At 33.2% G+C, this 26415-nt stretch overlaps 1 pseudogene; it reads right to left on the bottom strand.

Moving 5' to 3' along the window:
• The window catches only part of LOC123383995, a 122960-nt pseudogene that overhangs the window by 16546 nt on the left and 79999 nt on the right, over positions 1-26415 (bottom strand).

The raw sequence follows: 26415 nt of genomic DNA, 5'->3' as shown, positions 1-26415 counted from the left end.
CTTCCAGGTTGAGCTATAAACTTTCAGAAGTGGGAAATATCTCCTTGATTTCTAGATCTGCTTCATGTATTTGTGATGGCTGTAGAATTTTCTTTGCTCTCCATATCACTCACTGATTTCTGAGCCTCCACACAGATTGTTTCGCCTTACTTCACTGTTTCACGTTTTCTGATTATGGCCCTTCCCCTGTCTTCCTTAGGTGAAAGTGGAGATTATCTGGGAGAATAATTCTCAGTTCCATTCCACTCTTAGCCTAAAAGTTTTTACAGGGTTTATCTCAGCCCTTCTTTGTACTCCGATTTTAGATGAAGAGTGATAAGAAAAATTTGTGTGTGTGCAATCTTGCTCTCTGGCAAGATAGTTTTTTAATTTAATTTGTTTACCTACATGTAAGTTGTATAATGAAGAGAATCCAAATGAAACGAAGTCCTGAAGCTTAGAGTAGCAAAACATTTTTACCATCTTTTAAAACAAATTAATTACAAGGAATACTGTAACTCTAAAAAGGCTTTAAAGCATACCACTGCTTAAGAAAGGTGACTAGCATTCATTAGGTAACTAGTGTATATTTTGTAACTAGATGTTGAAGAAAATACACAAGATGTTGAGGAAAATGCATGCTTTAAAAATCTCTTTAGGAGATATGTCAGTAAGATATTATTTGAAGATGAATTAAAATTAGATACTTTCTAAAAAGCTGATACTTCATTATCCCTATTCTTAATATTTAATTTGTTTTCTCATTACAGCTTAAATTTGAAGCTATTCAGGCAGCTAACAGATTCTTTTGTATAACTATGAACATTATTATTACTTAAGAAATTATTTCAGCAATGCTAAAAATCATTATGTATTTAATCAACAGGCAATTGAGAAAGATGATTAAAACTCTTAAATTCAGGAGAAAAATTAGTAATTATTGAAGACATTTCCTTAGATCCTGGGTTATTTGGAAATCATTTTGGGAAATACTCATTCAGACATTCATGAAAAACACAGACTATAATTTTTTTTTCCCCAGTGGTCTTAGGGCTAAAACCAGGGGTAACCATTATGGTGATCTTTATTTGGAAGACAGCATGCTGGGTGTAACCATTACTCTAGGTAGATGGTAGAAACTTGTGTAATTATTATTTATATTGTTTTACTAGTTCTAAAGAGGCACAATCTGTTGATATGAGACCACCAAACCCGGAGTGACAGGCTTTTAAAGATTCCAGCAAATGGACATGAGAATTTCATGTTTCTGGTAGTGCATCTTGGTAACTTCATAAAAAAAAAAAAAAAAAAAATCCTGATTTTCTTTATTTCCTCTCAGAATTTCTCAGGAGTATCTAGTCATATTTCCCATTAACTACATCTAAAGAACACAAGAGAGACTTTAGGACAAGATCAGTTTCAGTTCTGTGAAAGAGAGTGTTAGTTCTACAACACATATATAAAAAACTGCCTCTAGGCTACAGCCACAATATTCATACTGTTTCTGATCTAAAATGACGCTATCTTCTGTAGAAATTATATTACTGTCATTGAAGTTGCCTTCACAATTAATACCTATTAAACATGCATGTGTTTTGTTTTGTTTTGTTTTGTTTTGTCTTATCTTATTTTGAAGCTTTATGCAGTCTGAAGTTAGTTCAAAACAATGTCCAAATATTTTATCAGATTATACCTCCCATTTTTCATTATACTATTTACATAATAATTCAGTAGTAGTTTTATGATGAAAATAGTTTTCTCAGATAAGAAGAAGAGACCTGAAGGGAGCCTCGGAGGTAGCTATACATGTTAAAAAGTGAAAAATACTTTAAGAAATCAGTAGGTCATGTAATTCTTTTAGCAAGAAGACAACATACCTCTTAAATTATATCTATACACAGAGATTATCTCACCTATTTTATTTAAGTTGAATGGTACTCTTGGTTACATAACCAATTATTTCAAATTAAACAACTAATTGGTTAGAAAAATAATTGCCTAAACTGACTAATCAAATGAATATTGAAATAAGAACAATTAATCCTCCTGTGACTTATATATATTTAATTCTGGCCACCTCTTTTCCTTATCTTAAAATAAATTTTAGGTTTCTGTTCTTATGAAGTAACATCACATTTCAGGCTGCGCTCAGGAAATACCACAGACCAGGTGGCTTAAACAACAAAATTTTCTCATAAATCTGGAATCTGAGAAGTTCAAGATCAATATGCAAGCCATGGTTGGGTTCTGGTGAAACCAGATATCTTATTTCTGTATAAGATATTGTTAACTTATTGCTGTACCCACACATGGCAGAGAGAGAGCGATCTTTCATATCTCTAATAAAGGTACTAATCCCATTCATGAAGGCTCAATCCTCATGATCTAATTACCTCCCTAAAGTCCCACCTCCAAATACCATCACTTTTTGGACTAGGGCTTCAACATACGAATTTTGAGAAGACACAAACATTCATTCTATAGCAAATAGCTTTCTTTTAACTGACAAATATTAGTCTAACATTGCTAAGGCAATTATACACTGTTTCCTATGAAAGGCAATCAAGTATTCTTTACATACCATTGAAGTTGCTTTAGTAGATATCCAGACCTTGATCTTGATATATATTGTGTTATATTCCTTTTTAATTTTGGTTTACCCCAAGAACTATATTTAATAAAACATGTTACCAATAGTTAAGAAATAAAAAAAAGAAGCAATTAGGAGAAATCCCATGGTAGATTGATTTTCAGGTTTAGAAAAACAGAAAACAAAGAGATGAAGATTTTACAAATATGGAGTTCCAGAAAACATTATTTTCAAGCAAGGGTAATAAGAAATAACACATTGCTGATTATTATTATGTTGTATACAACATATTAAGAGTATAAAATCTGTTAAAAAATGAAGTAAATCAACTAATTTCTAAAACCTCAAAATATATTGTTATAAAGTATATAACAAAATCAATTAAATTAAACATAACCACCTCTGTGGATAAGATAATGAGTAATATCATAAACATAATTTCTAACATTCTGGTAGAAACTTCCCCTTTTTATTTCCTTATAGTTTTTAATGGATATTTTAAGGCCATAGTATCATTTTATAGAGATTTGTTATGTTGTATAATTTTCTCCACATGTAACTCCTCTGCCCTGTCATAATTCACTGTAGTCAGGACCCTTCTGCCCCACCAGTGATGTTATGCTAGACCATGTCTCTGCTTGCAGGCAGAAATAACAGTGTGCCAGTTCTGAGCCAAGCCCTTAAGAGGCGTTGTGTGTTCCTGCTCTGTTCTCTTGAGTTTCTGATTACAAGCAAGAAAAAGGAATGCTCTAGGAGGCATTTCTCCTTCAATCTAAGGCCCAGAATGAAGAAAAATAGAGCACTGCCTAAATCTAAAGCCTGAAATCAGGCCAAGTTGAACCTGGAATCAAACCAGGTTGAACCCAGAATCAAAATATCTGCCCACACTGAAGCAGATATGCAGATCCATGCATAAAAAGAATAAACATGAACTTTCTTAAGCTACCAATATTTTAAGGTCTTTTATTATGCAGCACTATCAAAGAGCAGTCATGAGAGACCAAGGCATACTTAGAGCAATGCAAAAGCAAAAGTAAAACTTGCTGATATCAAGGGCATGAGTTGGGGTGTAACGAGATTAAGCAGGAGAAATAGGTTTATTTATTTTTTTCACTTTTTTTTTTAACGTTTATTTATTATTGAGACAGAGAGAGACAGAGCATGAGCATGGGAGAGGAAGAGACACAGAATCCGAAGCAGGCTCCAGGCTCTGAGCTGTCAGCATAGAGCCCGATGTGGGGCTTGAACTCACGAATTGTGAGATCATGACCTGAGTCGAAGTTGGACGCTTAACCGACTGAGCCACCCAGGCGCCCCAGGAGGAATAGGTTTAGACACCAGGTTCTGTACTTCATAATTTATCCCAAAATCAAAGTGATCCACTGAAAGATTTCACTCACCTAAGTCAAATAATCACATTTAAAATTTAGAAAGATTGCTTGCTTAAATTTGTAGCAAATGCTGACTGAATTTTCTGAGGAAACCTTCTCAATCCAACACTCTGAATAATTTCTTCATAAAATATGTTACAATTTTTTTTATTCCTTGGGTGGAATGGCAGGAAAATCAATTACACAAATGTTAAGAGAGTTTTATTACAAAGATAGGGGTGAGATCTGCCCCTGGCATTTTTCCTTAGGGGTTTCTGGTAGGATAAAGCCTAAGTTTTAACAGGTGTCTGGCTTAGAAGTACAAGAGACACAGCATGAATATTGCCAATACTTTGGGGTCATGTTAGACACTCCACTTCTACCTCTCATGAAACTTAGAATCCCAAAGGACAACATTTTGCAGAGAAAAATCACATTATATATAGAGAGAATATATGCCTTTCTCAAATTCTACTTACAGCAGAACAGACAAAATAAAATAAGCATCCCTTAAGAATAGCTAACCATATGCTCATATCAACCTGAATCTGGTCCATGAATTCATACTATCTGTGTTAATATTTAATTTTAGTGTAGCTCCGAATTCATAGTGCTCTTAGGTGCCTGACAGAAACAAATATATGGAAAATACAATCTTCAAATGACAACCTCTAGGAATTCCTACCAATTAAAATTTAAAAATATGAGGACATAATATTTAAAAAATAATTAAACATATTGATCCAGAATGCCAAAAGATAAGAGTAGTGATAATTATTAGTTACATATTATCAGTTTTACTTGTAATATTCTTAAAATATAAAGGAGGTATTGAAATTATAATGAAAAAGTAATGGTTCATAAAAACTGAACAAAAATTTTTTTGAAGGCAAACTAAGATTTTAATATATAATAGTCAAAATTAGAAACTCAATATGGGGAAAGAAGTAACATATTTGACATTGCTGAATAGTGAATCAGTGAATAAAAACATGTCTGAAAATAATTGCCAGGATTAATGCTTGTCATTATTGAGTAAAGCGAAAATATGTATACCATATATTATATTATATATAACAATTTGTTCTTTCTACCTGACTCATGCTCCTCTTCTGTCCTCTGACTGGGTCTTACAGCACTGGTTCTCCTAGTTCTCAGGACTGCAGACTTGGTGTGCAACTGATACCACTGGCTTTCTCGGTTCTCGAGCTTGCCAACAGCAGACTGTGGGACCTCTTGGACTGCATAACAGCATAAGCCAATTCCTTATAATGAATATCTTTGTGTATGTGTGTGTGTATACATATATGTATATACATATATATGTATTATCATAAATATATATAATATGTATGTGTATATAACCTACTGGTTTTGTTTCTCTAGAAAACCCAAATAATGGAGAGGGAGAGGGAAAGAGAGAGAGAGGGAAAGAGAGAGAGATGGAAATGGAGATGGAGACAGAGAGAGAAATTAGGTCAAATATTGATTATGCTTCATCACATTTTTATAACATTAACAAATTTCTAAGTCATCTCAAGATAGGCTGAATTGTTAAAGCCTCCCACGGTAACTATTGTTACTTTTTGATATGTCAGTTTTCTCTTTTTAAGGGAAAGGGGAGGAATCTTTTAATCAAATCATAAAATCTAAAAAGAAATGGGACCGAATCATACATATATAGCCCAATGACTTTTCCTCAACTGAACACACCTGTGTACTAAGTATTCTGATCAATAAATAGCATTACCAGCACTCCAAAAACTCTTCTCATGCTCATTTCAAACCACTTAACTCCTACCTCTTCAAGATACACACCACATGACTTTGGTTACCAAATGTGGGTTTTTGTCTGCTTTTGAACTTCCTATAAATAAAATAATAACATATATACTTATTTATGCCTATTTAACACTATGTGTATGAGGTTCACAGAATTTGCTGCATGTAGTTTTAGTTTGTTCACTTTCGTTCCCATATAGTATTCCGCTTCATGGAATGTCTACCATAATCCACATATATGTTTCTATTGTAGATGGACATTTGGGTAGTTTACAGTTTTTAATTGTTTGAATGGTACCGCTATAAACATACTTCAGCATATCTTTTGGTAAATATATGCACGCATTTCTTTTAGCTATATCCTTAGAATTGGAATCACTATGTCATAGGATGGGCGTTATGTTCAGCTTTTCATACCAAAAATAAACCCCATCGCATTTAGGACAGATCACTCTAGGCATCTTTGCTTTGGGATGCCTTTCTTCTAACATACAGTAGCATCTATCTGAGGAAGAATTAGAGAAATCTTTATGGAAACACTGACATGTATTTGCTTCACAGAAAACCTGGAGAAGCTGTATTATAGTATTTTTATATCATTACAAATATCAGTTCAATAGTAGAAGGGTGAATAAGTTGGCAGAACAGATGCATTAATCAAATTGTTGAGGAAGCATCTTTCTCATGTCAAATCTTAGTGTGATCACATAAGTCAAATTGGGTTACGAATAACACAGTAGAAATAAAATCTTCACACACGGTAAAAAAATTCATGCAAATAAAAGAATATATATAAATACCAAATGAACACAAGGCAGAGACACAGGCCTTTTATCTCCTCCCTTGGACTCCCAATCTCATGTACACTTTCTACTTGTTCAAGGAGAATAATTTTCTGTACTTTTATAGACACAGATTAACATAAGAATTAACCAAAATGCTTACTGAAGAAAGTGCTGACAAGTTCAAAGAACTCAAAGAATCAGTTAAGGTATATCAATACTTGGAGTTGACTTGGAGTTAGCTTGGATAGTGGCAGTCATCTGTCTTGAAAGTAAATTATTTATCCCTTCAGAAATTCATGCATTGTACAAGGCAGCAGCCTGAAGTATTTACATAACAAATAGAGCAGCAGTTAATAATACAGAGTGATTTGCCAATTTAAACCACAGAACATGTTTCTAATTACTGCACAATAATTTCAGGGTCACAATATTCAAATGCAATCAGTCAGGCAGGGAGTTAAAATATTTCAGAATCTGAAATGATGATCTTACTAAAAATGCCAGGTAATAGTAATGGCAGTGTTACTTCTGGGTTAATCCTTTCAATCTACAATCAGATCTCTTGAGCTTAAAATGCCCTGCAGATATCTGCATTCCCACAATCAAGGCGAGGCAAGATACAGTTAAGTTGAAAATCTGTCAAACCTTTTGGTATGTTATGTAAAACTGGAATTAACCTTTATAACATCATCAGACACGTGTAATTTTGTCTTCTGAAACAATGTTTTAATCCAAAATGTTGACTAACCCTAAATTATGTTTAAAAAAAGAAAATAAACAAGAACATTACTTGTGTAAAGGCACCAAAATACCAAGATTTTATGGCGGATACCGTAATCATGACAAAACTGCTAAATGATTCTCATCTTCTCTTGTTGACATAATAAAATTAGCCACTAAGAAATCACAAGACCACCAAAGGAATACTGGAAAAGAAGCACATTGTATAATGAAGAATTTGGAGTAGTTGCAGACTTTTCATTTACTTAAGTTTCCTGGGTAAAAGGTAGAGAGTGCAAGGTCTGCTACTTCAAAGACTGCGACTGAAGGGACAGAGGGCAAACAGAATTTTGGTGTGACAATGAGGTGCTACAGCAACAGCCTTTTCTTCTGCATCATGCAGCAGTCTAAAATAAGCAAGTCCGATTGCAATAAGTAAAATAAGACAGTAACAGAAAAAGACAAATACTGTAGGATTCCATTTATATGAGCTACTTAGCATAGTCAAAATTATAGAGGTCAGGAAGTGGAATGGTGGTTGCCAGGGACTTGTGGGTAGAGAGGAGGGGGCGGTATTGTTTAGGGGTGTATAGTTTCCAGATGTTTCAAGACGTTGAAACTGTCAAGTTTCAAGAGTTTTACAAGATGAGTTACAGATATTAATGGTGGTTATGATTGCACATTATGAATGTATTTAGTGCCACTTTACTATGAACCTAAAAATAGTTAAGATGGTCAACTTTATGTTATGTGCGTTTTGCCACGATGAAAAAATAAAAAATAAAATTAAGTAAGCAAGTCCATGGAAAAAGCTAAGTTTTTCTCTGATTTCTGGCATACATATTTCAATAACTGGCTGTTGGTGATAGCTGAGGTTTGAGGGAGTTGCCTAATCCAAATACATCAGTTAGGGGCATCACAATGGCAATGTTGAAAGGTGCACATGGTGAAGATAAGAATCGGAATTGCTTACTAACTGAGTACAGTGGTTTAACTTGAGGCAAAATAAATCATAAGTACAGCTTTACAAACTGCACATTATTACACGAATATGACACAGCTTAGATGGATGGCTGACATTTGTAAGCATTACAGAGTTTTAATGATTGTGCCTGAGATACTTTCCCGACACAACATACTGAGATTATGCCATGGAAGAGTGACAGTAAAACATCCAGAGGTTTCATAATCTCCAGGCATTTTAGCTTTCTAGCTTATGGCAGCAAAAGAATATTCTTCCAACTCCACTGATTGTTGGAGAACAAGATAGCTAGCCAACGTGAATTCCAAGGCAAGGAAAATTTATATTTTAACTGTAGATAGTTCTTACAGGTTATGGTGGAATTGGTCTTGGCAAAATTTAAGAATATAATAATAGATATCTTTTAGCAGAAGCTGATCAAATAATAATCACCAAATTGGTGCTTATTACTATGTGCATGGCAAAAGCATTTTTGAAATTCTACTTGCTGCTATAATATTTAATTGATTTAAACATGGCATAGAGTTAATTTAGTTTAAAATGTAGTACAGCTGATACTCTCTCTCCTCTCCTGTCTTTAATTCCGCATTAATGACATTATTCTTCTAAACACTGACTTTCCCTTATATGCTTTGCATCCAATCTATCAGTAAGTTCTGGCAGCTTCATCTCCTAAATCTTACTTCTTTCCTCTTCATTGCCATATCATTAGTCAAAACCATCATCATTGCTTGCCTAAATTACTGTAGTACCTAACTGGTCTCAAAAGTCTTAGTGTTCCTTCATTCACATTCATTATCCAAACAAATATATATCTTAAAAAATGGACTACCACCAACATGCTTAAAATATCTTATAATCTTGCTACTATTAGGGTAAAAACCTGAAACATTTACATATCTCATAAACTAATTATAATTATCTATTTTTAATGCTTTACTTACTAGTTTAATGACCAATGTCCACAATTTTCTTCTGAAATTCTTTTTTTCTCCCAAACCAAATTGACAAATAATTACATATACTTAAAATATAAGTCTTGAAGATTGGATATACATTATAGCATGTATACACACATTCTATATGTGGGCTGAGAGGAATGAGATATTTAGAATGAGATAATTAGGACCAAATTGTAAAGTGATTTGTCTAAAGACATTGTTAAGGTAGAATTATACCTTCTTTTTTTTTAAACTTTTTTTAATGTTTTTTTTTATTTTTGAGGGAGACAGAGCATGAGCAGGGGAGGGGCAGAGAGAGAGGGAGACACAGAATCAGAAGCAAGCTCCAGGCTCTGAGCTGTCAGCACAAAGCCTGACATGGGGCTCAAACTCATGAAGTGTGAGATCATGACCTAAGCCGAAGTCGGACGCCCAAACAAGCCCCCCAGGTGCCCCTAGAATTGTATCTTCTAAGTAATGAGAGTCCACTTTTAAGTGAGAAAGGAAATGGTTAGATAATTAGGTTGTCCCTTGCCAGCCCTGTGATACTCAGTGAGGTGTAGTGAGTGGAACGAGTGTGAGAGAGGAGGGGAACATGCAGACATATATTTACACATATTTAAAATGTACATCTTAAAGACTGGATGTACATTATAGAATGTATATATACATTATAGAATGGTTATACCAAGATTAAGATATTAAACACATCCATTACCTCACATAGTTAGCTCCTTTTTTGTTGTTGTTTTGACAGTGTTTAAAATCTACTCTCAGCAATTTTCAGCTTTTATTCACACCTCCTTCGCTCACTCCGTTACAGCCACACAAGACTTTTACTCCGCTCACACCAGCTTCAAGGCCTTCTCACACAAAGAGCAATCAATATCTGATGTAGTTTATATTCCACACCATAACACCCTGTCACCCAAAAACACTGTTTCATAAATTGATGAATGGATAAATAAATGAGCACAACATCCCTGATAGAAATAGCATATATATTATAAGTACATAAAAGAGACTACAAAAACATTCTTTTGGACAGTGTTAGAACACAAAATTTATTGCAGTAGGGCTTTGTTGAATAATACTGATAGTCTGATTTAATATTCATTACAGTAAGTTTTTCTCTTTTGAAAAAAAGATAGGCCTCTTTTTCTCTGTCATTTGGGTTTCATGATGAACAATGATTTGTTAAGTATAACCCTAGCAAGGCTTTTACATTTCATCCTATTGTGCCCATTTTGAAATCCAGTAGACAATTTATTCATATAATTGACAAAAATATATTGAACCCACTCCATGTGTCAAGCACTCAGCTATGGCATTTTTAAAGATGAAGAAGACATGATCCTCAACATTTTAGACTTTTCATCTCATACATGTAAACAATTATGACCATACAATGTGTTAAAGGATATAAAAATATCAGGATGGGCTGCTGGGTCAGGGTCTCCAGACCAGAGAGCTGAGTGTGCAGCATTCTGCTATGAGGTTTCCAAGGAAGGTGATATTGGAGGGTGAGAGGAAGCTTTTCAGGAAGAAAGGGCAGAAAATGGCATTCCAAGCAAAGGAATATCATATAAATGTCACAGTGTGTGTCATCATTTTGTCATAGTCAGCTATGAGAGTTCAGAATCTCAAACTTAACTGAAACCACTAATGTGGGCTGAGAGGAATGAGATAATTAGAACCAAATTGTAAAGCGATTTGTCTACAAGTCACTGTTAAAGCTAGGATTATATCTTCCAGGCAATGAGAGTTCGCTTTTAAGTGAGAGAATAAAATGGTCAGATAAAAATTTCAAAGTGCTCAAGCTGTCCATCTCACAAGCATACAAAATAAGACAAACAAAATAATTAGGTTGTCCCTTGCCAGGCCTGAGATACTTAGTGAGGTGTAGTGAGTGGAACAAGTGTGAGAGAGGAGGGGAACACGCAGACACATTCAGAACCTTTCCTTCCTTCCTTCTTTCCTTTTCTCCTTTTCTCTCTCCTTCCTATCCTTTTCCCCCTTCCTCCTTCTTTCCTTCCAGCCCTCATATCTTTCTTTCTTTTATTATTATTATTATTATTATTATTATTATTATTATTATTATTTCACACTGTCCACATTGCCAGTCATTATTTTAAGCATTGGGAATCAAGAATTTACCTTTGGATGAAGGGAGGCAAAAAATAAACAAACAGGTAAAGACATTATAGATCCAGCTTCTAGTTCAATACCTGAAACACGTTATAATCTATGTATAACATCTGAGAATGAGAGTTTTGGGGTAAAATGATCTTTTTCTCACTCTCATTTCTACCACTATCATGTGACCACACGCAAGGTATTTAATCTCTCTGGAATTCAGCATCCCAACCTATATAAGGGACAGGGGGTATCTATACTTATAATATATGGTTGACTATTAAATGATATTATATTTTATCATGTGTGTGACACATCACAAGTGCCCATATTACTTACTGAACTAGCTACTCATTATATATTTCTTAAATAAGTACATTGGAGCAGAACAGAAATAAAACTAGAAAGGTGTGCTTTAATAAAAGTTAAGAAAATAAAAAGCTGGAAAAAGGGTAACTTCCCACTGACAAAGAATACTTTTTGCAAACTTTTACCTTTTTAAGTTTTCACTGTTTTATTTTTATTTCTTGGCTCATCTGAGTCTAAACTTTCACTCTCAGTCTCTTCACATGCTTTCCTTACTATTAATAAATATAGCAAAAATATTGAGTTACAAGTCCCTCTAAACATCTCCAACTTATCAATTCATGTTTTTATTCCTTAATAATTGCTGAGTTCTCTTACTCTGCTAAGACAAATGGAGTGATTTATTTCATTTTAGTACCTGAAAACCAGAACCCACTTAATAAATTACAAGCAGCAAATTCTTTCAATAGATTTTTGGTTGTTTCATTGACTTTTTAAGGATTATTTCTATCACGTTCTATAAAAACACTTACAGACATATCCAGAATAACATTATTTCAGCATCAAATAAAGTTCGAGTTTATGCACATACCTTTAACAACAGTCCTGTCCAACAGTATGTTTTAAAAGTTATTTTCCATAACCAAGATCAATAAAGTTATTAAATACTTTCTCTTCTCTACAAGACAAAGAATAAGCCTATTATGCAAGAGAACATTTAGCTCCTTGTTTTCCTGGAAGTTTCAATATGAATATATATTATGCATTAAATTCCTCTATGATATCTATATGTATTAACGCTTTCACATACACTGACTATATAAACCTTTTTACATCACTGAGATTTTATACTTCTGTTTCTCTTTTTACTTCTATATACAATGCCTAGAAAAATGCCTGCTAAAAAGTAAATTTTCATTCTTTTAAATGAATCTTTAGTCACTTATGCAATAAACATGTACTGAAAACCACTGTTTCTATGCAATAATGATATATATTAAGACACTGATCTATTAAGCTCATAAACTGCCATTTCATGCATATTAGGGTATAGTAAGAAAAGGTAAACAAATATAAAAGTATAATGTATGGTAGAAGCACACCTATAAGAAAATCTATATAGATATAAGCCTTAAGGGTTTCTGAAGAGTAGAGACTACACTAGTTGGATAGGGGCAAGATGGTTACAACGTTTGGAAACATAAGCCAGTAGACAACATGTGAAAACACACAGTAACAGACATGGGAAACGGTTTATTGACATAAATCACGATACATGATATTTCCAATGTGTTGCCCCTCACTAGCAATGCATACTTCAATGTGCTTTGCAAAATTGAAATGAATGTAGTACATTAATACAGCAGTTCTATCAATCTCAGCAAATGAATCTGTGATACACTTCCCTAGACAAAATGTCTCTGATTTTTACCTGAAAAAAGTTCAACTTTAGCATAGCCTAAAAGGCATAATGAAAGTGCCTAATCTACAAAGAAATATAATGATACCATTTATTTTCTAGATTGTATGGCGACTATTCAAAGACAAAATCAGATTATATTAAGTCTTGACTATATACAGTTTCGTTGACATACAGTTTTTAAAATTTTAAACTTCCTGAAATGTGATATATTAACTCAAAAATGTAACTTACTGGGTAAGTTACCCCGCAGTACCTGGGTGGCTCAGACCATTAAGCATCGACTTTTGATTTTGGCTCAGGTCATGATCTCTCAGGTCTATGAGTTTGAGTCCCGTGTTGGGCTCTGTGCTGACAGCGTGGAGCCTATTTGGTTGGGATTCTCTCTCTCAATCTCTCTCCCTCTCTCTCTGCCCCTCCCTTGCTCTCTTTTTCTCTCAAAATAAATGAACATTAAATAATTTTTAAAATGTAACTTAATGGCTAAACACACCATTTTCTGATAATATTAAAAATAAAATAACCACTTTCCTTATTTCCATTAAAAATTAGTATCTTTTATATTCAGAGTGGTGTACCTGGGAACAGGAGAGACATATTGACTAGGTTAGGTCCCCTTCATATCCAAAGCAGAAACTGTGCTTCTCCGTAACACCTGAGAGCTGATTTCTGTAATTCATGTTGTTTACTTTCTGTCTCCTCCTCTAAAATACACACATCATGACTGGAAGGTCTGTGTCTTTCTTTTGTCACCTACTATCCCAACTGCTTAACAACGCCTTTTTCATACTGATAAAGTGAATAATAATTATCTATTAAAATTTTGATTGGTTTGAAAAAAGGAAGTGTCCCTGTCCCTGAGAGGTAAGTGTACATGCATGATTATATCATGTCTCTATAAAGGAACTGAATTCTATCAGATTTTGGGTATGGATCCCACTTTCATATGTGATGATCTTGGTCAGAACACCAGAGCTGTCCAATACAAATATAACTGGTACCACAAATATTAGCCATGTGTATAATTTTTAATTTTCTATTAACTACATTATAGGAGTTAAAGAAACAGGTAAAATTAATTTTAATATATTCTATTTAAACCAATATATTGAAAATATTATAATTTTACAATGTAATCAATATAAATTGCTAATAAGATATTTTACATTTTTTATCCTAACTCTTTGATATGGGGCCCTTTACAATTACACATATCAATTCAAACCGGCTACGTTTAATGTACTCAAAAGCAATATATAGCTAGTGGTTACCATATTGAAGAACAGAGGTCTACAGTGAAAAGGAAGATATGAAAAGTAATTGTGTTCACTTTAATGTAAATATCATTAAAACATTTATTTAAGCAGATAAATCTATAAAATGTTTCCAAAATTGGAATATATATTGGATATATATTATTAGAAATCTATTATAACTCATTTTTCTGAGACTGATTGCTTCAGGTGAGGTTACGCCCTCTTCTGGTGGCTTTGAGTCCACTTTCCCATTTCTATAGGGGGGAAAACTACTACGTTTTATGCCTTCCTCTATTATCTTTTTCTCTTTTCACTTTTTCAAATTATTTTCATTCTTTTTTTCTTCCAATGTAGCTAAATGAAAAGAGAATAAGGAGCCCCTGAATTTGGAGATTTAATTATTACATTTCTGATTTTCACTTCTTATGCCTGGGGAGAAAATCGTTCTTCACTGAAACAAATACTTTTTCCTGCATAACTTCTATGAAAATTTGGTTGATATTAAAAATATTGTTTGACATACTGTACCCAGAAAAACACTTTTAGAACTCTCTAATTCAAGAATTTTCACAAAAGTTGCCCAAACTTATACCTTCAAACAAAAAGAATGAGTTTGTGATGCTGCCTACTCTGATGCTTTTGATTCAACTTTAATTTTTTATAGTTCAACATGCTGGATTGTTTTCAGTGCTCTAATCATGTTTCTTCCCAAGAAATACTGGTGTGCAACAATCTCTACTCTTATTTATCTGTGTCCTATAACGATATTTCAGTTATTTTTATGTGTATACTATATGGTCATAAATCAACAAGGGCTGTTTCTGCAGGGTGCTTGAACATAGGTTTCCTGTACTAGATTTATTCCAGAGGCATCACACAGAGTTTTACAGAATTTTGGCTTATGTGGTCCTTTCACTATCTCTTCCTCTTTCTTTTCTCTTTTCATTAGATTCGGTTTAGCAAGCTGTGCCAAGCATAGAGAAGGATTATGTATCTCTCTTCAAAACAGCCCAGTTTTCACAAATATTATTAAAAGACAAAACCCCAGGCATTTTTCAATGCCCTGTAGTTTAAAAGGCTGGTAACCATCATTTCAGTTGGCCTACTTTACATAAACTGCAGCAATGATCTGTTGTAGTCCTGTAAACAGTAAATAGAATACTAAAATGATATATATTTTGAAATATCAAAGCTTTGAAAAGAAAATACAAATTTTGTTTGGCATATAATCTAAATGTTACTGATTTTAGGCTAACGTTACCTGATTTAATTTTGTTTTTTGCACCTCTAAAATTTTCACGTTATAACTGGCTTTTAGAAAATCGTAGTTTTAATGTAAATAAAATACCCTGTATTAGGCAAGAGGGGTGTGGGAGTCAAAGAAATTAGCTTCCAAAATACTACTAGAAATATTTATTTTGGTCCCTACACAACAAACTCAAAATTGCCTCCAGCAAATTATGCAAATAGCAATAGCAATTATATTTAGCTAAGAAACACAATACAAAAATTCTAAAATAGACTCTATTAAATATTTAAATAGGCCCAGCTATTCACAAATAACATTTCTGTCTTTATTTTACTCCTCACTTCCAATCTGTCAATATTTTTCTTACGGACAAATACTGAAATTCTAATGCATTATTTCTGAATCAACAGCATATATATTACTTATAATTAAATAATCCTAATTATTTGAAAAAAATAGTCAGTGGAATTTTCAACTTGGCATTTTGAAATGATAGCTGACAAATATTAATTCTGAGCAGAGAAAGCAAGCCCATTTTCAATGTTGTCATGACATTATCTATTCAACAGTCTGGTCTAGTGATGTTTTCTAATTCTCATAATCTCCCTAATTATTTTATAGTAACAATTTAATGATATAAGATTATTCTAGCAGTCTAAAAGAAAACAGTATTTCTTTTTTCGTATTAAAATAGAAGGAACTATCCCCAAGCACTAGGATTACAGCCACAGAAGGTAGCTATCCTTGACCAGCTGTTCTATGACACAGTGCAAGAAAGGATCCAAAATAAGCAAATGTGTGTTTGGGGCAAGATTCTTGTGCTGCATCACTGACTTGGTAGTGGACTAGAGACATATGGAACTGAAAGCAAAAGGGAATGGAATTTTACTTTAATGAATACAATGAATATGTTTATATAAGCCAAAGAGTTTTCAATGTCACTGTATGACTAATGCTAGAGGAAGGCTTGTTTGTACCTATAAATGACATTGGTGGAATTCCTCAAGGCCATTTGATTATGTAAAATATTACTCCTTAGGAAAAATTGGACTTTTCCTAATAAGAAAAGAGAATCTGCTAAAAATCCTTACTCTTACTCATGAATTAATATATTTTGGTCTCTATCAGAAACTTATGATGTAAACTCATCATTTACTAGCCACCTGGCAGCAATTTTTTTCCACCAGAGTACCACGTGCATGAAATGTAAGCAGTCACAACTTTACTGATTCCATTCTTTTAGTATTCATTGCGCATTTAAAATCAGTTGCTTTAATAAGAACTTTATTGTTATGACACTACCATATAAATAAGACAACTAAAAAGGCAGAACAGCCTTGGGTTATTTGAGGAATGGGTAAAATATCAGCAAATGTCCACAAACTGAGAAAATGTGAATGCCAAGGATGACAAGGGTGACTTTTGCTTTGAAACATAAATGTGTTTTTAAGGGTTTTATATGAATGTCAGGCATTGGTTTCATTATCACATTACTACAGAGACTTAGCAAAAATGTATTATTCAAAGTTTCACAAATCTTAGAATTAGTTATGCTTTTGTACACAAATTTTGTTGTAAATCTACAGAAACAGATAGAACAATTCTATTTCCCTGACTGACATTAAAGATATCTGTCAAGTCAGTAACTGAAAAATAAAGAAATGCTTTCTTATAGAGCATGTGCTGGTCATGAACTACTACTATATTTTATCCACAAATCCCAATTTCCAGTTAATTTTCCGAGATAATTTGTATAGATCGGTTACAAGTAGTAAACCTGCACATTTTGTCATTTAGACAAGTTATTTGTTTTAAACGTAAGAGAACAGAGATGGAAGTGCACCTGTCATCAAATGTCTCAAAATTAATTTTTAAATGATTGAAAGCCTACTCTCTTTCCTAAAAAGGCTAATTCCAAGGCAGGGGCAAACTTGACTAGTCCCAAAGAACAAAGAGCTTATATTGAGCTCTTGGTCAAACATGATCAAAGTAAGCAGAATATTGTAATTGTCAATCTCATCTCTGCAAGAAAACAGTGGAAATAAATAAAGCTTTATTACTCAAAGTGTGGTCCTTCGACCAGCTGCAGGGGCAAAACCTGAGAGCTTGCTAGAAGTGCACAATCCTAGGCTCCACCCAGATCCACTAACTTTTAACAATATCACCAGGTAACTGACGAAGCACTAGTTAAAAGGAAAATGGCAGAATAAAGTTAAAATTCTCAAATTCCCCTTGATGGTGGTATGATTTCAAAAGAAACTCCATCAATAACAGGCCAGCAACAGAAAAAAAATATTGTAAACATGATAAAAACATAAAGCTGAACTGAAAAACAAGAGAAACAGATGAGGAGACAAAAACAGAAGTCGATTAGGACATATGTTTGGAGAGGTGGCGTGGGTAGTGGTGTTTTATACCATTTACAGAATAAAAGTTGCAGATCTAAACCTAGTAGAGTCTAGATGTTCACTGTTTAGTTGGACAAACCCTGTGTCACTTCATATGCAACAAAACACCTTAGCTAGGCTTCAGAATAAAATGGTGCTTGGGCTGTCAAAATGGAATCTGAAAAATAAATTTGTAAAATAAAATATGCATGTTAATGTACATAAATCAGAATTTCCTATAAAAAATAGAGACTATGTAAAATTATTTTGTGTTTAACTAATAGCTACAGAGAAAACTACAGGCAGTAACAAGGAATATGGGAAATATTTCAATGAGTAGTTTAAGCATACCAAGGTAATTGTCTTGTTTGTGAGGAAGACAGATACGCTTAGTAACTTTAATTACCTTATGAGTGATATACAGTGTTAGAATGTTAAGTTAACCATTACAAAGAAAGTTAATCTACCAAATGAAAAAACACACTGTGACAAGAAAGGAAGGTCATAAATGAGAAAGTATAAGACAATTTATGGCAAATAGAAAACACAACAAGCATAGTGCAAATTAGTTTAAATACGTCGATTTAACATGGATTAAATTCACCTAAAATACACAAAATCAAATAAAATGAAAAAAATGCAAGGAAACGCTAATATTAAGTGGCTTGAAACTCCAAGAATAAAAAATGGGTAAATATATAACAGACAAATATTAAAGAAATTTGTAAAAGAAATATTGCTATCAGAAGAAACAGATACTCATGTACAAGTACTAATGAGAGTAATACCAAGGTATAGTATATCACTATAAAAGGAACAATGTTCAAAACTAAAGATAAAAACTAACATGTTGTATTAGCCTAACAACAAAACTTGAAATCTATAAAGAAAAATTAAGAACCGAACACTAAGGAGAAGCAAATTGACCTAGAATCTGATAGTGACATTCTAATACAGAAAACCTTGGTTTGCGAGCATAATCCCTTCCAGGAACATGCTTGTAATCCAAAGCACTCGTATATCAAAGCAAATTTCCCCATAAGAAATGATGGAAACTCAGCTGATTGATTCCACAATCCAAAAATATTCATATAAAAATGATTACAATACTGTAGTACAAAATAATAAAGAAAATACTAAATACAAAGAAAAATAAACAAGTTAACCTGCACTCACCTTTGAAAACCTTCATGGCTTGTGAGACAGAGACAAGAGAGAGGAGGGTTATTATGTAGGAAGACTTTCACTATCACTAACTGAGTCACTGCTATCTATTGGCTCAATGGAATCTTTTTCTCCATGGGGGCCATTGTATGAGCTCACACAAATGTTGACTACGGTACAGTATTAATAAATTCTTGCCATATACCGTATTTAACGTAACTGGCAATAAGACAGCAGAGGAAAGGGTCTCTATCTGCAGGCAGCCTGACCTAGAATGAAGCAAAGCATTCCTAAGCTTACTCTTGTATGGAAAAGCAAAGGACTGTTCATAGGTGTTTTGAAGTGACAAAAAATGCACTAGTACCAGTTGTGGGCACTGTCCAATGTTCTGAAAAATCACTGATTTCTGCCAAACACCGTGGCCTGAAAGCGAGCATCTGAGCATGGGGGACGATCACCCACAATCCCGCAGAGAGAGAGAGAGAGAGAGAGAGAGAGAGAGAGAGAAGAACCACTGCTTAGTTGTGATCATATGATGTTTGGCATCATGTACAACTCATATTGCAAGGCATTGCTCATTAAGTTAAAATTTATTAGAAATGTTTGCTTGTCTTTCAGAACACTAACAAAACAAGCCACCGCAATCCATGGTTTTACTGTATAACCCTCTAATCATTAGATTAAAATATAAATTAATTTTTTTAAATTATAAAAATATATAGGATTCCAATAAACCAGTTAACAAACTTTATCTAATAGATATTTAGAGAGATACCCTAAGTGTGACATTAACCGATTCTGTCGATCACACATGAATCATTTACAAAAAATGAATATGCTTGAGGTCAGAAAGTCTTTAGAATTTCTAAATAGTAATATGACATGGGTAAAGTTTTCTAATAATAATAAATCAGAAATATTAAAAACAAACAGGTGGTTTTAACATTGCATTTAAAACTGAGGGAAGCTTACACCTCCAGGAAGATGGAAGAGACATATTTCTAATACTTTTTTGAAGTTTTTATTTAAACTCCAATTAGTTACCATACAGCATAATATTAGTTTCAATGATTCAACACTTCCATACAACACTCAGTGCTCATCACAGTAAGTACACTCCTTAATCCAAATCACTTATTTAACCATCTATAATACTTAATTTATGATTAACTAAGAATCTTGAGGATTACATACAAAGCAGAAAAAAAAATCTAAAGTGTAAAGAGAAGACAGACCCGCTAGGGACATTGGGACACAAGAAATGGCACAGAGTTCCCTCGGGGTTTCTTTTTATCTCATATATCTCAGCACTGGAGCTGAAGAAGGCAATCTGGAAATATCAACTGACTGCAGACCCAAACAACAGCAACAACAACAACAACAAACCTGTTATTTCTTAGCCAAAGGACAAGAAAAGAGGATGCTTAACAAGATGAAAAAACTTTTCAATGAAAGCTATTCTGCTCCTGCCAAACATCACAGAAAAAAAACTGGCACATCTAAGTTACCTAATTTATTGATATACTATTCTTGACATTACTCCCTTATGACCTTTCTATTTCTGTAATGTCAGGAGTAATGTTCTGTCTTTCATTTTCTATTTTAGTATTTGGGCCTTCTCTCTTCTTTTTCTTTGCCAGTCTAACTAAAGATTTGTTAAATTTGTTAATATTTTTGAAGATCTTTAGTTTTGATTATTTTCTCCACCACTATTTTCTTCCTTGTTTTATTTACTTCCATTCTAGTCTTTATTATTTCCTTTCCTATGTTTACTTAGTGTATAACTTGGCTTTTTTTTTGTATTTTCTTAACGTGGAAGTTTAGATGATTGATTTAAAATCTTTTCGCCTTTTGCAATACAGGGATGTTGTTTAATTATGTATTTTTCAATTATCAGTTTTGCTTCATGTTTTGTGGTCTGCTATTACGTTCATATATGGCTATTATAGTTACATCTTTTTTTTAACTGCTACATCTTCTTAATTTATTGAACCATTTGCCATTATAAAATGTCTTTTCTTTCTCTAGTAATATTTTCTTAATATATATTTCATCTGATATTAGGATTACCACTCCAGCTCTCTTGGAATGTGAATAAGATACAGTGAGTCAGGGTTTTAAAAACCAATTCTAGCAACCTCTGATTTTACATAGATGTTTATTTTAAGTAGATGTTTTCTCATATATCATTCTAGTTCCTGTGTTGTTTCTTCTCTGTCTCTTTTTTTGGAGTTCTTTTCTTAGTAGTTGCCCTTGGGATTCCAATTAACTTCCAACGTTTAAAACAACATCATTTAATTAATATCAACTTAATTTTATTAGTACACAAAGTCTTTCCTCCAGTAGAGTTCCCTTCCTTCCACCCTCCTTTGTAATACTATTGTCACACCAATTGCATCTTTATACATCATAGCCCATCAATATAGCCTTATAGTTAGTATTTTATGCACTTGTCTTTTAAATGAGAATACAGAAGAGTTTCAAACAAGATTATATACATTTTAACATTAATACTTAAATGTGTCATCGTCTTCACCACTCTTTATTTCTCCATGCAGTTGTGAGTTATTATCTATTGTCCTTTCAGTTCAGCCTGAAAAACTCCCATTAGTATTTCTAATAGGGCAGATATACAAACACTGGATTCTCTTAGTTTTTGTTTAGTAATGTCTTAATTATTCTTTCATTTTTGAATGATGGTTTTTGTGAAATAGATTTCTTCGTTGATAGTCTTTTTTATTTATTTTTATTATTTTATTTTTTTAAATACTTTAAATATGTCATCTCCCCGCCCTCTATTATCTCCCTGCCTAAGTACAAAAGGAGGTACCTCCAATGGGATGCAAATTCTCAATAAGCTGATTCTGCAGCAAATAATAGTTATAAAATCTTGGAGGGAACCTCAAGTGAGAGCTATGGAGAGTGAACGAAAGCAGAAAGATTTTAGGAAAGGAGGAGCAATAAAAAAAATTCATATAAAATTACATACTATAGAAACATGAAACATAATGGGAATGATCACTTACCTCTTAACAGATACCATGGAGGTCAAAAGACAGTGAAATAGTATCTTTGCAGTGCTGAAATAAAAAGGAAATAAATGTGCCAATTCAGAATTCTATATTCAATGACATTACTTTTCAAGAATGAATATGAAGTAAAGACATTTTCAGACAATGGAACAATAAGAGTTATCTGAAAGGATTAAAGGGAAAAGCAATCCCAGCTCACAAACTACCAAGAATAATGTTTGTTCACAAAAGCCAGATTAGAAAACCTCGCACTGCATGAGACATTGGCTCAAATACTCAGACGGGTTTTGTCTCAGATGGGAGGGTAAACAATCTTAGATGAAGTAAATGCACTGGCCCACTGAGAAGCTTAAAAGCAAGGCCTAACATTTTACAGTGCTTCTGAAGACATTAATAGCATCCAAGGACAAACTCAAGAATATTTATAGCATGCAGAAATATCCAGCACCCATAAGGAAAGTCTATGATCTCAGGCCTCCTACTAAAAACTATGGTAGGCAAAGAAGCAGAAAATAGGACTCCTGATTACAATAAGACAAATAATAAAAATTGACCCAAGTATGATACAGATGATATAATTAATAGAAAGGGATATCAAAAGTTAGAATATATATATTTTGCTTGTAAGAAGTGTATACTTTTTAAAATAGCAGAGAACTGAAAAATAAAACTTAAAAAAATTCACTATAGAAGAAATGAATTCACTTAGGAATAAATTCACAAAAGCCATGCAGTATCTCCACACCAAAATCTACAGAACACTGCCAACTCAAATTAAAGGACACTAAAATTGAACGCATCTCATTATATTTTGGGAGAATCAATCACTTTATGGATTCAAGACAATAACTATCAAAATTAATACAGATACTTTTGGAGAAATTAATGGTGATTCTAAAATTTTATAGAAATAAATGACCCACTAGAGCCAAAGAGGTTGTGAAAAACAAGTATCCAGTGGTCTGATTACACTACTGAATTTTAAGGCATAATATAATATAAATGTATAATCATCAAAGAGTATGATACAGGTGAAAGAATGGAGATATATGGAACAGATACATGGAACAGAACAGAATTCAGAAACAGACCCAACCATAAGTTTTCAATTGATTTTCGACAAAGATGTTAAGGCAATTCAATGACAAAAGAAAAATTTTTGCAAAAACTCATGCTAGAACCATTTGGTTTTATATTTAGGAGAAAAATGAACACACACAAAAATTAACTTGAAACAGATCAGAGACTAAAATTAAAAGTTAATATTATAAAAACTTGAAGAAAACATAAAAGAACATTTTTATTGCCTTCGATAGGCAAAGATTTCTTAGGTAAGACACACGAAATGCAAGTCCTAATTGAAAAATTAGGAAATTGGAGTCTCAAAATAGGAACACTTTATCTTCAAAAGATGCCATTAAGGAAACAAAAATTCAAGCCGCCAAATGGGAATAGTTTCAGTACATATATGTGACATATTTGTAGCCAGAATATATCAAGAAATCTTACGAACCATTTATAAGAGGGCAAACAGTCCATTAAAAAAGTACAAATATTTGGACAGATAAATTGACCAATAAACACATGAAAAAGTGTTTAACATCATTTGTCATCAAGGGAATGCAAATCAAAATCGTAACTTCACATTATTACACTTTTATTAAAATGGTTAAAAAGTTAAGAATTGTCTATACAGAGGTGCTTGGGTGGCTCTGTCAGTTGAGCATCTGGCTCAATATCGGCTCAAGTCATGATCTTGAGCCAAGTCTGGCTCTGTGTGCTGAGCATGAAGCCTGCTTGGGATGCTTTCTCTCCCTCTCCTTCTGCCCCTCCCACACTCGTTCTCTGTCTCTCTCTCTCTCTCTCTCAAAATAAACAAACTTTTTTTTTTTTAAAGAACTGTCTATACAAAGTTTTGTAGTAGATGTGATGCTGCTAAAATGTAATACATTGTTGGTAGGAACTTAAAATAGAACAGCTACTTCGGAAAAATACTTGGAAGTCTCATAAAATATTAAGCATATAATTATCATCATTCCCAGGCATTTCATGTCTATGCATTTACTCCATATAAATAGGAACATTTTTCAATATAAAGACAAGTACATATGCCCAATACAGTTTGACTTTTAGTACTGAAAGCCCTGCATGTTGAGAAACCCTTCAATCCTGGGCAAACTGGGATTTGTTTTTTTCCGTCACCCATAATACAGATGTAAGAGTAAATAAATAAATAAGTTGAAAGTTTAATGAGTAAAGATATTTATATATTTTTAAAGTGGCTTTCTCTAAATCACATTTACAAAGGAGCAAAAATAAGTTTTCAGTGTTGAAGGCTGGCAGACAACACATTAATCAATAATCAAAGTGAACATCATCAATCATGATACAAACGGAAATCTTGTGCTACTTGATAGGATGCAACGGAGACCATGCAACACATATCTGTGATATTCTCGTCAAAAAGTTCAGCCTGCATATAATCGTAAGGGAACATAACAATTAAGCTGTAATTTTCAAATGTATTAAGCTACTGAAAGTCAAGGAAAGGCTGAGAAACAGCTCCAGAATGAAGGAGATTAAAGAAGTATGACATCTAAATTAAGATTCTGAAGTTGACACCTTCTCTATTAACAAATAATGGAGAGGCAATTGGTAAAATGGAACAGGCTGTAAAGATCAGATGATAGTAATGTATCAGTGTAAATTTATTTATTATATTGGTCCCACTTCAGTTATGTAGGGGAATGTCCTTTTATGTAGAAAATACACCCTGAAGTATTCAGGGATGATGGGCATTAAGTTAATAACTTGTTGTCAAATAACTCAGGAATAATTTTTCTATACTCTATCTCTTGTTTTTGTAAGTTTGTGATTGTTTAGATATATGAGAAAACACTTAAATCTTCTAAATGAAAAAAATGACACCATATCTAAGGCTTGTAAAAAGTTATAGTTTAAGAGAAGACAAATGGTCAGAAGCCATCTCTGTTTAATGAGGAGTTGCTCTAGTACACAAGATTTGCTCAAGTATAGTCTGGGGCTACTAACATGAAAAAAAATCTCTAGTTCAAAACAGTATTAAATGTTAAACACATTAAAGCAACTAAAATAAAATTACATTGGCTATTAAAATTTCTAGAAAGCACTTCCATTTTCATATTCAAACAGGTGAAATACAGTTTTAGAATTCAAAAATGATTTAAGTGTATGGAAACTCATCCAATAAAACTTTACACTCCTTTAAAAGTTATCGATTGGGGTGCTTGGGTGGCTCAGTTGGTTAAGTGTCTGACTTCGGCTCAGGTAATGATCTCTCAGTTTGTGGGTTCGAGCCCTGCGTGGGGCTCTGTGCTGACAGCTTGCTCAGAGCCTGGAGCCTACTCCAGATCCTGTCTCCCTTTCTCTCTGCCCCTTTCCTGCTCACACTCTGTCTCTGTCTCTCTCAAAAATAAACAAATGTTAAAATTTTTTTAAGATATTGATTAAACTTATTAACATTGAATTCCATATATTCCCATTTTAGTAAAGTATGTCACTTTCATGCAAGTTAATTTTTCAACATATATTTTTTATACTTTGGATAACTAATAGATTTTGCCTAACCCTAGACAACATCTCTTATGAAAAAATTATCACAAATTCAAGTGTATTTAGTCTTTGTGAAGTGAACAGAGTGAACTGGAAATTTCATTTATGTCCCAGTAACATTCCAAACATGATTCAATAACAATACTGGTACAAATTATTTTCCCTCAGTTATACACTACAGTATTTTGAAAAACTAGGAAAAATCAAATGAATTACATGGAGAATATTATGATTTTCATTCTTTATAAGTGTATTTCAAAGGAAGAATGGGTGATTTGAGGGAGAGCTCACATTCATTAATGAAAATAAATGAAAAGTTGGATCATGTAAGTATAAGCATAGCAATAAAAAGGGTCTTTGCCATTGATGGTGATTTACATTTACCTCTACATAAATAGAATAAAATTTAGGGGAAATAATAAAGAATAAAAAGAAAGTGAATGAAAGAAAATAAAATAGCCATTCAACCCTGGCTTCTGGAAGATAAATTGTATGACTAGCCCAAGGGCAATTTATAATCTTCAGCACGGCTTCCTGGGGAGCCTGCCAATAGGCAAATGCTAAAGCCAGAAAAACTGCCTTCATAGCTTGACATCAGAGCTCCAAGATGGCTATCAGAGGCTTAATGGTGACCTGAGGTTCTGACCTTCTCAACAAAATAAGGGAAATTTAGGGGAAAGAAGTCGGAATATGGATTGGTAAGTTTGTGATCTGTACATGGTCCT

This window comes from Felis catus, chromosome A2, assembly GCF_018350175.1.
Source record: "Felis catus isolate Fca126 chromosome A2, F.catus_Fca126_mat1.0, whole genome shotgun sequence".
Taxonomy (NCBI): domain Eukaryota; kingdom Metazoa; phylum Chordata; class Mammalia; order Carnivora; family Felidae; genus Felis; species Felis catus.
Note: the sequence above shows the minus strand (reverse complement) of the source record. Positions and strands in the feature narration are given on the sequence as shown.